Source organism: Clinocottus analis, unplaced genomic scaffold (genome assembly GCF_023055335.1).
Source record: "Clinocottus analis isolate CAN_PGR_092001 unplaced genomic scaffold, fCliAna1.0.p SCAF_24, whole genome shotgun sequence".
In the NCBI taxonomy this organism is placed as follows: Eukaryota; Metazoa; Chordata; class Actinopteri; order Perciformes; family Cottidae; genus Clinocottus; species Clinocottus analis.
The window spans coordinates 4,834,502-4,846,218 of record NW_027175976.1 but is presented as its reverse complement, the minus strand read 5'-3'; positions in this window follow the sequence as shown (position 1 = coordinate 4,846,218).

Genomic DNA, 11,717 nt, shown 5'->3' with positions numbered 1-11,717 from the left:
GAGGTGTGAAAGCTCAGGCCTCCTATCTTTACTGGCGAGACAGAACTGTTGAATCCCACCGATGCCACAGTGTTTACATGGACACAATTCACTGCAGTTACAAATGCGACGGATATTTTGGCCTGCTGTCGGCTCAGCCGACGAGCATTTTCTGCGGATCTTTACAACTTGTTTACAGCGGCATCGCTGTGGGATCCGGCGTTCCTCTTGGCTGCTGAAGAATGCCAGATACTCCGAAAGCCAGGAGCTTCCATATTTAACAGTAAGCTACTGTCGTGTTGCATGTGTGTGTTAAAACGTGGTCCGACCGACACTGACATTACACAACCTCGCACTGCTCTCTGACACACACAAACACACACTGAGGGCGGCACCAGCACCCACACGTGCTAATATGCTGTTTCCATTCTCTCACCCGGGTATTACTGGGAGTTAGCGGGGAAGCAGGAAGGTAGAAACTACACATTACGGCAAGGAATCCCATTGGACATTAACTATAGCAGCTACATGATCTAATCTCTAGATATGTCTTTATTGCACTCAGGTGCAGCGTATACATTACACACACGTATGTATTCAGTAGGCATGTAGAGCTTTCCTGACATGAAGGGCTGCGGGGAGTTTGCAGCCTTTGCCCGCTGAGTCTCTGGTGCCCATGACCCTCTTAAGCCACATCCTGTGAGACAGGACGTCCACTCTGCACAGGAAATGACCCTGATTGATTGTTCCCTGTTAACAGAGGGCGAAGCAGTCGGAGGTGGAGGAAGCGGCGGGTGAAAATGAGGCAATTTGCACAATGGGTGTTAGTGTGCGAGGTGTGCGCTGTGCATTGCTCAGAGGCAATGTGTGCGCTCAAACGAATGGGAGTCCATGCTAGACAGTGCTTCCTAGAGCAAGAATGCTCAAAAACGACTTAAATGTCAATGAGGTTTGGTTTCATTTGGCCGTTTATGTAAATTTGTCTGATTTCCTGTCACTCTTTTAATACTGAAAACACAAACAAACGTGTTATTTTGTTAAGATAGCCAAGGTTGAAGACAATTTGGCCTTGGCAGATGTGTGCACTCTCAAAGTGCTAGTTCTCTTTTTTGACGGTCCACTTGGATTCATGGTGGTTGCAACGAAATTGGACATTTTCAAGCATGCCTGCACCATAATCCACCTCTCCGTTGTTCATCCGTACGCTAACATGTCCGAGCTGTGTTTCTCACCACTGTGAGAACGGAAAGTGATACTGCAGTGACTAATGACCAAAGTTCGCAAGTGTGAGCGCATGTGAAATCTAATCTGGTCTAATGGGCAGCCTCCCACGGGACAAAGCCAACACGAGCAGGTGCGTAAAGCAGAAATGTTTATCCCATTAGACCCTGACAGCTGAGCGACTTTGACTGCACGGAGGAAGCAATTAATGATTTGAAAAATAGCAAGATTTTGTTTCACCACATTGTTCTCTTTGATTCTCAGAGAGCTATTTTCTTTCCATCTGCCCCGAGATGCAAAACATTTCTAACGTTGTTTCCTTATTTTTAACACTTTTGAAGTTCTTGGTCGAAACTAATTGTTGTCCGGTTGCCAGATCCCCGTTTCAACATCTGTGCTCAAGTCACACGAGGAAATTCCGCCCTACATGCGCACAACGTCTGACCTTGACGTTCACCCTGACGTTCACGTTTGACCTTTGATCTTTAGCGTTTGGCTGGAGCCTGGCTGCTTGACGTGGGTTTGTTGGCAGGGTGGTGGGCGATATTAACAGCAGGAGGCCAATGGGAACAAAGAAGGGGAATTGGACACGGTCTGCGCTCAACTGTCATGAATGAATACCTCAGCGAGGCCTCTTTAAAGAGACAGCTCATCAAAATCTGACGCACATCGTGACCACATTATTCCAAACTAAATAAACTAACTTTTTGCTGACCGGCCTATTAACATAATTGTACAGTATGTGTATGAACTGTATGCATGAGTTGCATGTGAATCTGACATCTAGTGGGTGAAGAATATCGACCTTGCTTTTGCATATCCCTCGGGACGCCCCCACACTGTGGACACAGCATTAATCTTGTGGGGCACATGTGTATTAAGTTTGTCCCGCTGCTGTAAGAGCAGTTTCTGCAGGATGATCTCACTCCTGCTGCATGACTTTGAAACACCCAGCTCAAAGCCGGGGGTGAAATACCAAGGTGATGTGGAAAATCCTGACGTGTCAGGGCCTTTAAGGTTTCATTTAATGTCCTGACACCAATTAAATGACTACATACCACAATGTCAACATAAAGAGCTGCACCCAGGATTACTTTCAGGTTGCTGTGAAATGTCAAAGTTGATGCTTATATGAGCTTTCAGGTGGCATTCAAGGTCCAAGCTTCAGGTCTTGGCGTCACTGGATTTTACTAGATTGCTGTTCTTTTTGTGACAATGAGTATGAAGCATTGGCAGTAAAGTTTTACATTTTGATTGCGAGAGTATTTCATCATTGATAGAAGAGCGCAGAACGGCACTGAGGGCGTTTCTCGAAGGAAAAAATGTTTTTGCTCTTCTCCCGACGGACTTTGGCAAAAGCTTGATTGACAGGTGGTTCATCCAATCGCCTGCCAGGTAGTTTTGGAAAAACAGATGGCTCTGTGTATCAAACCATCTGGCACATTCGGTTGCTCATTGACTGCCAATCTTGTTTTTGACGGGATTTTGATGGGAGTTTTCCTTTTCTCAGCTTCCATATCAGTTTGACATATCAGTGACTTAGAGTAAATAATAACATTTAGCAGTCAATTATGATTAAAAAAAATGAATTTGTCTTGTGTGGATACCACAAAAAACTGTACATTATATATTCTTTTTCCTTTTTTATTGCACTTTGTTACTACTGTCATAAAAGTCGAAGTAACAGGCTGTGGTTTGAGATTTTCAACCATGTTTTTTCCTTCTACATTCCCTTTCTAGGAACTGAAGGACTTCTGCAAACTGGAAGCGCTGATATATTACACAAATAGACCCATTAGTCAACGTCCCAACTTCCTGAAAACATATCCGGGCATAAAATACATATTTCAAATGAAAAACTTAAATCTTCCCTAGGGGCTTCTATGTAATAAATACTCCGAGCCCCCTCTAACTACATATAATGTATGAACGATAGCAGAGGAAAGAAAATACATCCCATATGTTTGCGGTAAACATTTCGGTGCACATGAGGTCAAAAGTCACCGTACAGCCTAATAGAAGACAGACTGGCTCTGCCTTTCAGTTTATCAGTGGAACGATCAGACTAAACGGTTCATCTGCCTGGATGGGCCGTCTAATGACCACAAAAACAGCTGACCGGGGGTTCGATTCCTCAGAACCTGCACTGTCCGGTCTCACTGGTAATAAACTGTTGGGGAAATAAACAGTCACAGTGGAGACTTTTAAATGGCTTTGTACCATCAAGTTAAAGATGTGTTAGTAATTTGTACCAACACACACACACACACAGACACACACACACACACACACACACACACACACAGACACACTCCAGTCCCCTGAAACCAAACGTTATGGAAACAAAATAAAATGTCAGCATGCTAACACTCAAAAACTAAGATGGCTCACATGGTTAATGTTATGCTCCCTGAACCACAGCATGCTAACGTTGTCATTGTGATGCTAGCACACTGAAGTGTGTGCTGCAATCCATTGCAAGTCGGAAGTCAATAAATTGGTATTGGTGACTAATTGCTGATGTAAGACCCTTCAAACAAGAAATTCCCACTTGAAAGACCGTCTGTTTGTTCAGGCATCATGTTGGCGACATTCTTACGAGGGATGCACCAACTATTTCGGTCCCAACTCTGACAGTGACACCTGGACTTTAGTTGTCAGCCGATCCAATACCCGTATTTAATTATTAAGCTGTATGCTGGGTGCCAATGACTGAAATATATATGCATAAGGCAAAGCTTGACTTTAACACGGCTTTCTTAATTAACAAAGAAGCAGAATCTAGACCTGTCTGGAGACGGTTCAGAAAGTCTGAACTAAACTGTCAGCTTGTGTCCTCATTTGAGTTTCCTAAAATAAACCAGCAATTTAAAAAGCAAAAGCCTTTCTCCCCAGCTTCTCTATCAGCTCCATCCCAAACTGATGCTGTGAAACCCCTCACCTGCAGCACAGTCTCAGAGCATCGCTGTGGTTCATTTCTGACATCCACAGAACATTCCCTGGCAGTGAGAAGCTGGCTCATCTGTGGGGAAATTACACCCAGCGGTTTGTTGTGTTAATAGATCTTGTAGACCAGTTTCTCCGGGCGCAAACTGTGTGGTCCAATGCTTCAGCTCTTTTTGTCAGGTGCGGGCTGTGGCGTTATTTGTTAACTCTTCTAACCCTTTTACTCTCATGTTTCCTCCAGGAATGCGGCGGGTTCCCGGTGATTATCATGCAACGGTGAGTTTCAACCACGGATATTACCACCGATGAGCAATATTCCCATAATGACGATGCAAGTCATAACAAAAATACCCGTTTAAAGTGTAAATAGCTCAATTAATGACGTCAGCACCTCACATGTTCTGTGAGAAAAACAGCCGTGCGGTGGCTGACCCAACTGAACTTGATATTCAACAATTACCAATAATGCATTGCTTCTCGCAAATGAATGCACCAGAGTAATGTCAGAGGTGCTAATGTTACCACTCGAGTGCACACAGGAAATAATAAGATCATCATTGCTCTTTAGGGTTATTCTTTTTCAAATATGTTTTTCATCATTTCAGCTGTTGACGACAGGAATAAAGACAGAAAAACATCCAAGCTATATGTGAGCATTTTATGTCCTTGTTTACTCAGTCTCTGGCTTTTTTTCCCACCATTTTCAGCCTGAGAAACAAGGCTTGTTAACTGATTTGTAGGTCTCACTTCTGGCCACCTCAGAGACAGACCTAAGTACCTTTAAATTTGAGTGAAGAGCCTTTCATGCGAGTTTTAAGTTGCGTTTTTTTGCTTTCAGTATTTGTATGAAGCCGTACCAAAAGTCCCCCAGTTCTGGGCTCCAGTAGCATAAAGGTGGCTCTGTAAGTCAGGGCTGTTATTAAGCAACGACACTATGGCAGTGGTGACACATTCAACCCTAGAGGACTCTGGAATAAATATCTCTTTTCATGGTAACATGTTAGCCATTTCTGAAAAGTCTTTTTTTAATAAATGACTTTCCTTCCCGAAAGCCAAAGCGGAGTCTAAACACGTTGTTATGCAATTTGGCAAATTTTACAGCCAATTCAGTGCGGTGCAGTTTTTGGACCATGAGATCTATGAAGCTGATTAATGGTAGTTGGGGTCTGGTGAGCTTAATGAAGGGATGTTTCCCCATGTTTAAATACTCTGTGGACGTGACCCAACCCAATGAATGAACTGCATAAAAATCCAAAGATTCCAGTGTTCGCGCCAGCAGCTATGACAATTTTATCTTAATAGGTGTTTCCAGTTGGCCCCAGAGTGACAATTTATTATGTGTGTGTGTGTGTGTGTGTGTGTGTGTGTGTGTGTGTGTGTGTGTGTGTCTGTGTGAGAGAGAGCGAGAGATCGTCCGACGGTGGGGAAGGACTTGCTCGGAAGTACCAGGAGGAGCAATTAGCCTTTTATGAGAGGAACTGCATTTCAAGCCGCCACATTATTATCGCAGAACATTTCATGGGAGCAGACCCTCAGAGGACTAAGAGCTGCTCTAAAAGAGAGAGGGACACAAAGAAAGAGAGAGACAGAGAGAGAGAGAGAGAGAGAAGGAGAGCCTGCACACAGGAAGAGCCCTCTTATGATTCAATGCCCCCTGTAAATAATCTAAATAAGTAGCCTGTTTACAGGCTCCAGGTTGGCCTCCCAGCGGCTACAAAACTTTTCCACGGTGAGAAACAGACTGCTTGTAAACTGCAGCATCATTAACAAGCCAGCCAGTTAACATGGATAGCACTGTTGTCTGTGTATTTTTATCCCGGCCTGCAAATACACTTGCAACCTGTCCAGGGCGTTTTTGCCCAATGCATGCTGGGATACGGCCGCTGTGACCCTAACGAGGAACAAGTAGTAAAGGAACTGGACAAATGAGGCGTGGGGGGAAATCTTTAGTGATGGCGTCAATCCTCCCAGAAGTAAATGACTTCCTCTTCATCTATAGATACATTTCCAGCAACAGGAGGTGAGTTCCACTATGAGAGCAAAGCTCTCGATAAAGTACACAACTTAAAATAGGTTCTTTTCCTTTCCCAAATGAACCATATGAATGCCCAAATAGAGCTTTAGGAGATGATAGCTGCATCTCCAGCTGAGCCCTGTTTCAGAGCAAGGACTACAAGGATTACAGTCTTACGATCAACAACGTGCTCCCACAAAATGGACCTGGATAAAGGTCGAAACGCAGAGTATCACATGGACGTGTTTCAGCACCGTGTTGTTTTCTCTCTTGTCCCCGCCGCTGATCTGACGGCAGCTCAGCGGGTTGATGCTCGGATCTGAGTCACCGGCGGGGGACATGTGCTGAGCATGGAGAAACGCAGCGGCGGGAACAGAGTTCAGCCTTACAGCCGGAGAAGCTTTTATCCTCGCAGCACCCGGCGCTTTCAGCTGACTCAGGCCTTCACTGTGCGCTTGTGTTTTCACGATTATGATCTTAAGCTGCGTTCATAAACATACCTCCCCAAAATGTTCTCCCTCCTGCGCCTGGAACCTCTTTCATCTCCGTTTGATCTGCTTTCTTCTCTCTCTTTTATTATTTTTTTTACCCCAATTTGCTGTTCCACTATGGTATGGCGAGCGTTTACCATTAACACATTCAAACACATGGAAATCACCCCCAGAGGATTACAAACTGGGAGGTATTGGTTGTTTAACTTTTTTTTTATTGGTCATAAAGATTGTTTTCAGTTATAATGTTTAGTTACAATTTTATATATCTTATGAGACACATTGTTTTGAATGTTAAAATAACAAGCGTGGGAATAAATGGTTTCCATACAGAGGTATTAGCAGGGGACCCACCATCGATCCTTGTGGGACACCTTTATCAGCCATCGGTGGGCGTGATTTCAAACCATCATTAACCGGCTGGAATATGTTCAAAGACAGTGAAGGAATCATTATGAACCACATTGAAATGTCTTCGTCATAAACCCGAACACAGTCTATCTCTATCTTCAACTAAGTCCTCCAGAGCCTTAAATATTCAACTTTAATGATGCTGTCATCGCTGAAAGCATTACTCGGCTGCATATTCTGGCAGAAAACAAATGAAATGCGTCGTCAGTGAACATTTTACGGGTACATTCGGGGCTACTTGGCAGACATAAAAACATTTCCTCATGATGTTATTATAAAACATAATCCGTCTGTTGCGAATTAGTTGTATATGAACATAATATCTGGGTGCCAGGGTTGGTGGAGAGTACGCGTCAAAACAGGGGAAGCAGCTTAATATATTGATATCAAAATCTTTTGGCAGTTTTCTTCCCGGTCGACAGCATTACTGGAAAGTGCTCTCGATGCTGTCAACAGGCCTGATTTACTAGAAACTGTTGTGGTAAGTATCTTATTCCAGCTGCTAACACAACTTTGGGCGGGGATGGAAATAAGATGAAACTCAGGACATCTATCGGTAACTTCGCCAAGCTCCACTGCAGAAGGAGGTGGATTCTCCGGAATAGTGAAGTGTAAAATGTGAGTGAACTCACAAGGAGAGTAAAGCAGAGGGGATTTACATGATGTAATTTCCTCACCACAGAAAAAACATGTCACATTCAACTCGCAGCTGCACAGAAGAGGGGCAGCAAACCGAAGCCGAACAAAATGTACTGCGACTCCAAGCGTAGTCTTTGTGTGTCAATAATCGGCTTTCCGCCACATATTGAGTGTTTTCTTTGACCTCACGCTTCTACATCCATGCCGTGTTTGCTACCACCGTGACCTCGACTTACGGCTGCACTCAGGGATTCACACTCCTGTTTATTTTTTCTTGAAGCGCTGCCGTAACCGGAGTGAACGGCACACTGTGTCTTCTGTAGCTCCCAGGCTGCCGACCGGCGGGCCCACGGCGCTCTGAGGGGGAAACACTCAGAGACGCGTTCCCATCTCAACGCGCCGAAGTCCAGCTACGTTTCACCAAGAAAGAGACGCAGAGGCGGGAAGCTTTTGGGAAACCCGAGGGCTGTGAACCGAGGCCACGGCTCAGAGCTTTCCAGATGGGGGGGGTGTGGGTCAGACGCCGTGGCCGTGCCTGTGGCCGGCTGCACCAGCTGACCCCAGGCTTTGCGTGTATGTACCTACAAGTACGATGGCATGCAAAGTCCTTTGGTCCTGCATTGCGTTGAGAGAGAGAGAGAAGAGAGCGCTACGGATTACTGTGGGCTCTGAAAAGGCGCACACACACAGTGTGACACAAGAAAAGTCTTGGCGGGTGAGGAAATGTTTTGAGAGCATATGGAAGTGTGTATGCGTGTGTCTGTGTGTGCACAGCGGGCTGTAAGTCGAGCAGCTCCCCCTCGGACTACCAGACAGTGTTTTTGCAGCTGCAACAAGCCCTCCTCCTCCTCCTACTCCTTCTCTTCCTCCTCCTCCTCTTCCTCTTCCTCCCCTGAATCATACTTCAGGTGCTTTCCAGCTTCTTCTCTACTTCCTCGTCTCTTCTCCGCTTCCTCCCATCCTCCTTTTCCTTCATTTAGTCCTCTCTGACTGTCCACCGCCGTCCTGCCCACATTCTTTGACTTATCGCCAACGAGGGTGACTGACAATCCCACTTGGCTAGACAAGCTACCGACTCCCTCATCAACCCACCCGCTCGCTCCCGCTGGTCACCGCCATAGCAAGGATTGAGTGGATTTACCTACTTCCTGCTTGCTAAGAAAAACAGTAATTTGAGGGTGTGTTTTGTAGGTATGACCTTGAGTGCACGCATGGGTGTGTGTGTGCATGCAGCGTCTAAATTGTCTCTAAATGTCTGTTTTCTGTGAATAAACTGACCATCTTTTAGCCATTACACGCTTTCCCAGTCCAATTTGTTCTGAGCAGAGATACGGTATTCTACTTTTCCACAGTTTTAACCAAATAAGACATTTTTGCATCCTGGAATGTTTTTTGTTTCAAACTTTGTTTGTTTTTTGGTGTCTTTTGACAAAAAAGTCGACCAAATAAAAAACTTGAATTAAAAAAAACTGTCGTACTTGTTAAGGAAAACCAATTGGAAAATTAATATTTTTCTATTTTTTCTTAATAAACCCCATTACTTTAATCCATATTCGTAAAGTTCAGAAAGTGCAGGCCTTTCAGAATAAGCGCTGTTAAAGAAGCACCTTTTTTTTTATGACAAAGTCCAAAACCTTTACCGGGAAGCTTTATTTCTAAGGGTTGAACTTTCAGTACAATGTGAACTCACTAAGATTAACATTTAAGCCTTGTTTAGATAACACAGAGCCTGACAGAGAGAGCGCAAATGAAAAATGTGTCTTGTGTTTTTACCACAAAGGTTTTTAAGGTGCTCAATGAAATAGTACAAGGTCTGTATCTTCTCTTTATAGGCGGACTGATGAGCCGGGCCAGGATAGCATCTGCCGGCGTATTGTACTTTGTTTTAACATCTAAAGCCTTTTATCGATACAGAGTCTTGTTAAAACCAGCTTATAATAGAGGGAGAATTAAACAAGAGGCGCTTAGAGTTTAAAGATGGAGGTGGAGGTGAATTCTGCTCAGCTGACGGTGTATTTTCTTTCCAGTTCCTCCCCGAATCACAGTCGCACTTGGGAGTCTTCCTCCTGTATTTCACATAGAGAAGGGACAATGTTTCTCCATGAAAGTTAAACTCACAAAGTGCACATTTCTTTACATCTCCGACCCCCAGCCTGCCAAAAACCACATGGCGCTGATTGACGAAACCATCGCGGGGAAAGAAGCTGCCGTGTGGTGCTGAAGTCAGAGCCATCGTCCTCTGCATTCCTAACAGGGGCGAAGCGCAGAGGGCAGATGGGTGGCAGCGTCAGGACTACAGCGCTGCAGTCACACAAAGCCGCCCAACCCAGGCTGCATACATCCATGTGGGCCCACTCATGCACACACATGCAATTAGTTTAATTCCCATCTCAAAGCATTTCATTTCTTCACTCGAAAAAAACAACACATTCCTCTTTGAAGGCATGATCAAATATCTCTTCATGGGAGTTTTTGTTTTCAGTAATCACATTACTGAAAACAAGGCCGGTACCAAAATTCCTGAAAATCCAATTAGGTGAATCATGAGAAGTAAAACACTGTTCTTGAAACAAGATGTGTATGGGAACTAAGAACAACAATCTCACCCCGTTCTCCTTGTTTCACAAGTGTTATTAAAAAGGCCAGAACACAAAATATTAGATTAAGTGACTTGCGAAGATGCCAGGTTTCAACGTGTCTCTCTTTTTCCATCCGTCTTTCCATTCATTCTGCAGCAGGTACAGGCCAGCTTCTCAGGCCTCTCCTCCAGCCCTCAGGCTGGTTTTTTTCCAGGCTTGGATGGACCAATTAAAGCCCTTGACCTGGGTGAGCTGACCTGCCGGTGACCAGAGCTGGTGGTGAGGAGCTCCAGGGAGGCCTCGGCCCGCATTTACCATGCTTGGGTGGGGCCCAGCTGGAAAATGATGGTTGGAGGGGGGTGTCTAGCGAAAACAGCATACAAAAAAGTCAGGTTTTTAGAAACTGGGGCCAGGAGGGAATTGTGGCGAGTATATAGAGCAGGGTGTCAAACTCATTTTCACTTGAGGCCACATCAGCATCAGGGTCACCCTCAAAGGGCCGGTTGCGACTATAACACTGTATTAAATAACATATTGTTAAATATCTGTCTTTGCATTTGATTATTGTTTATTCCAGTGTAAAAATATTTTACATGCATTTATATGAATATCAAAAACAGGTAAATTTCTCTGTTATTTCAACAGGAATCCATTTAATTTAGGTTTAAGAAATGCACATTACTCTATCAAAGTTAAACTTCCAAACGATCAAACACACCTTATTACATTAACTTTGTTTTTGTCTCAGTTGAGAAGTACATAACGCTGGTCCAACAAATAATTGTGAGCTGCTTAGATTATGTGATGGTTAAGGTTGTGAACAGGTGTGTCACATACCTGTGGTATGGGCACACCTGTTCACATACTTGTTTGTGAATTGGTCCATCCAAGCCTGGAAAAAAACCCATACCACAGGTATGTGAACAGGTATGTAAAGCTTGCTTTCTCACAGTAGGATGCCGTTCATCCGCCGGTCACATAATCAATATGCTTTGTGGGAGTTGTAGTCTGTGGTCACTGTTCACTGTAAAGCAGCATAGACTTAAATTTCAAGACGATCACATGCCTTTCAAGCTATTGCGGGCCACATACAATGATGTGGTGGGCCTTGAGTTTGACACCTATGATAGAGACCATTATCTGAACCAGTAGCCTGAATGCTAAAGCTCCATGACCAGTATCTACATCTATTTACTGGGCCAGTGCAACCCTTTCAATAGACGGAGCCCTGGCAGTCTTGTGTCATGTGGATTATTACTCAGCAAATACATTTTTAGAACATCTTCTCTGACTCTGGAGTCCGAAAATGTAAAGCTGGTGACGTCGTGGTGATGTAATTTGGGTTATTTCAACTGGATTGTAGATTCATAACAGGCTGGAGTTTGAAGGGCGACAGGCAAAAAGAAACCACTATTGAGTTGCATGGGAAACGTAGTA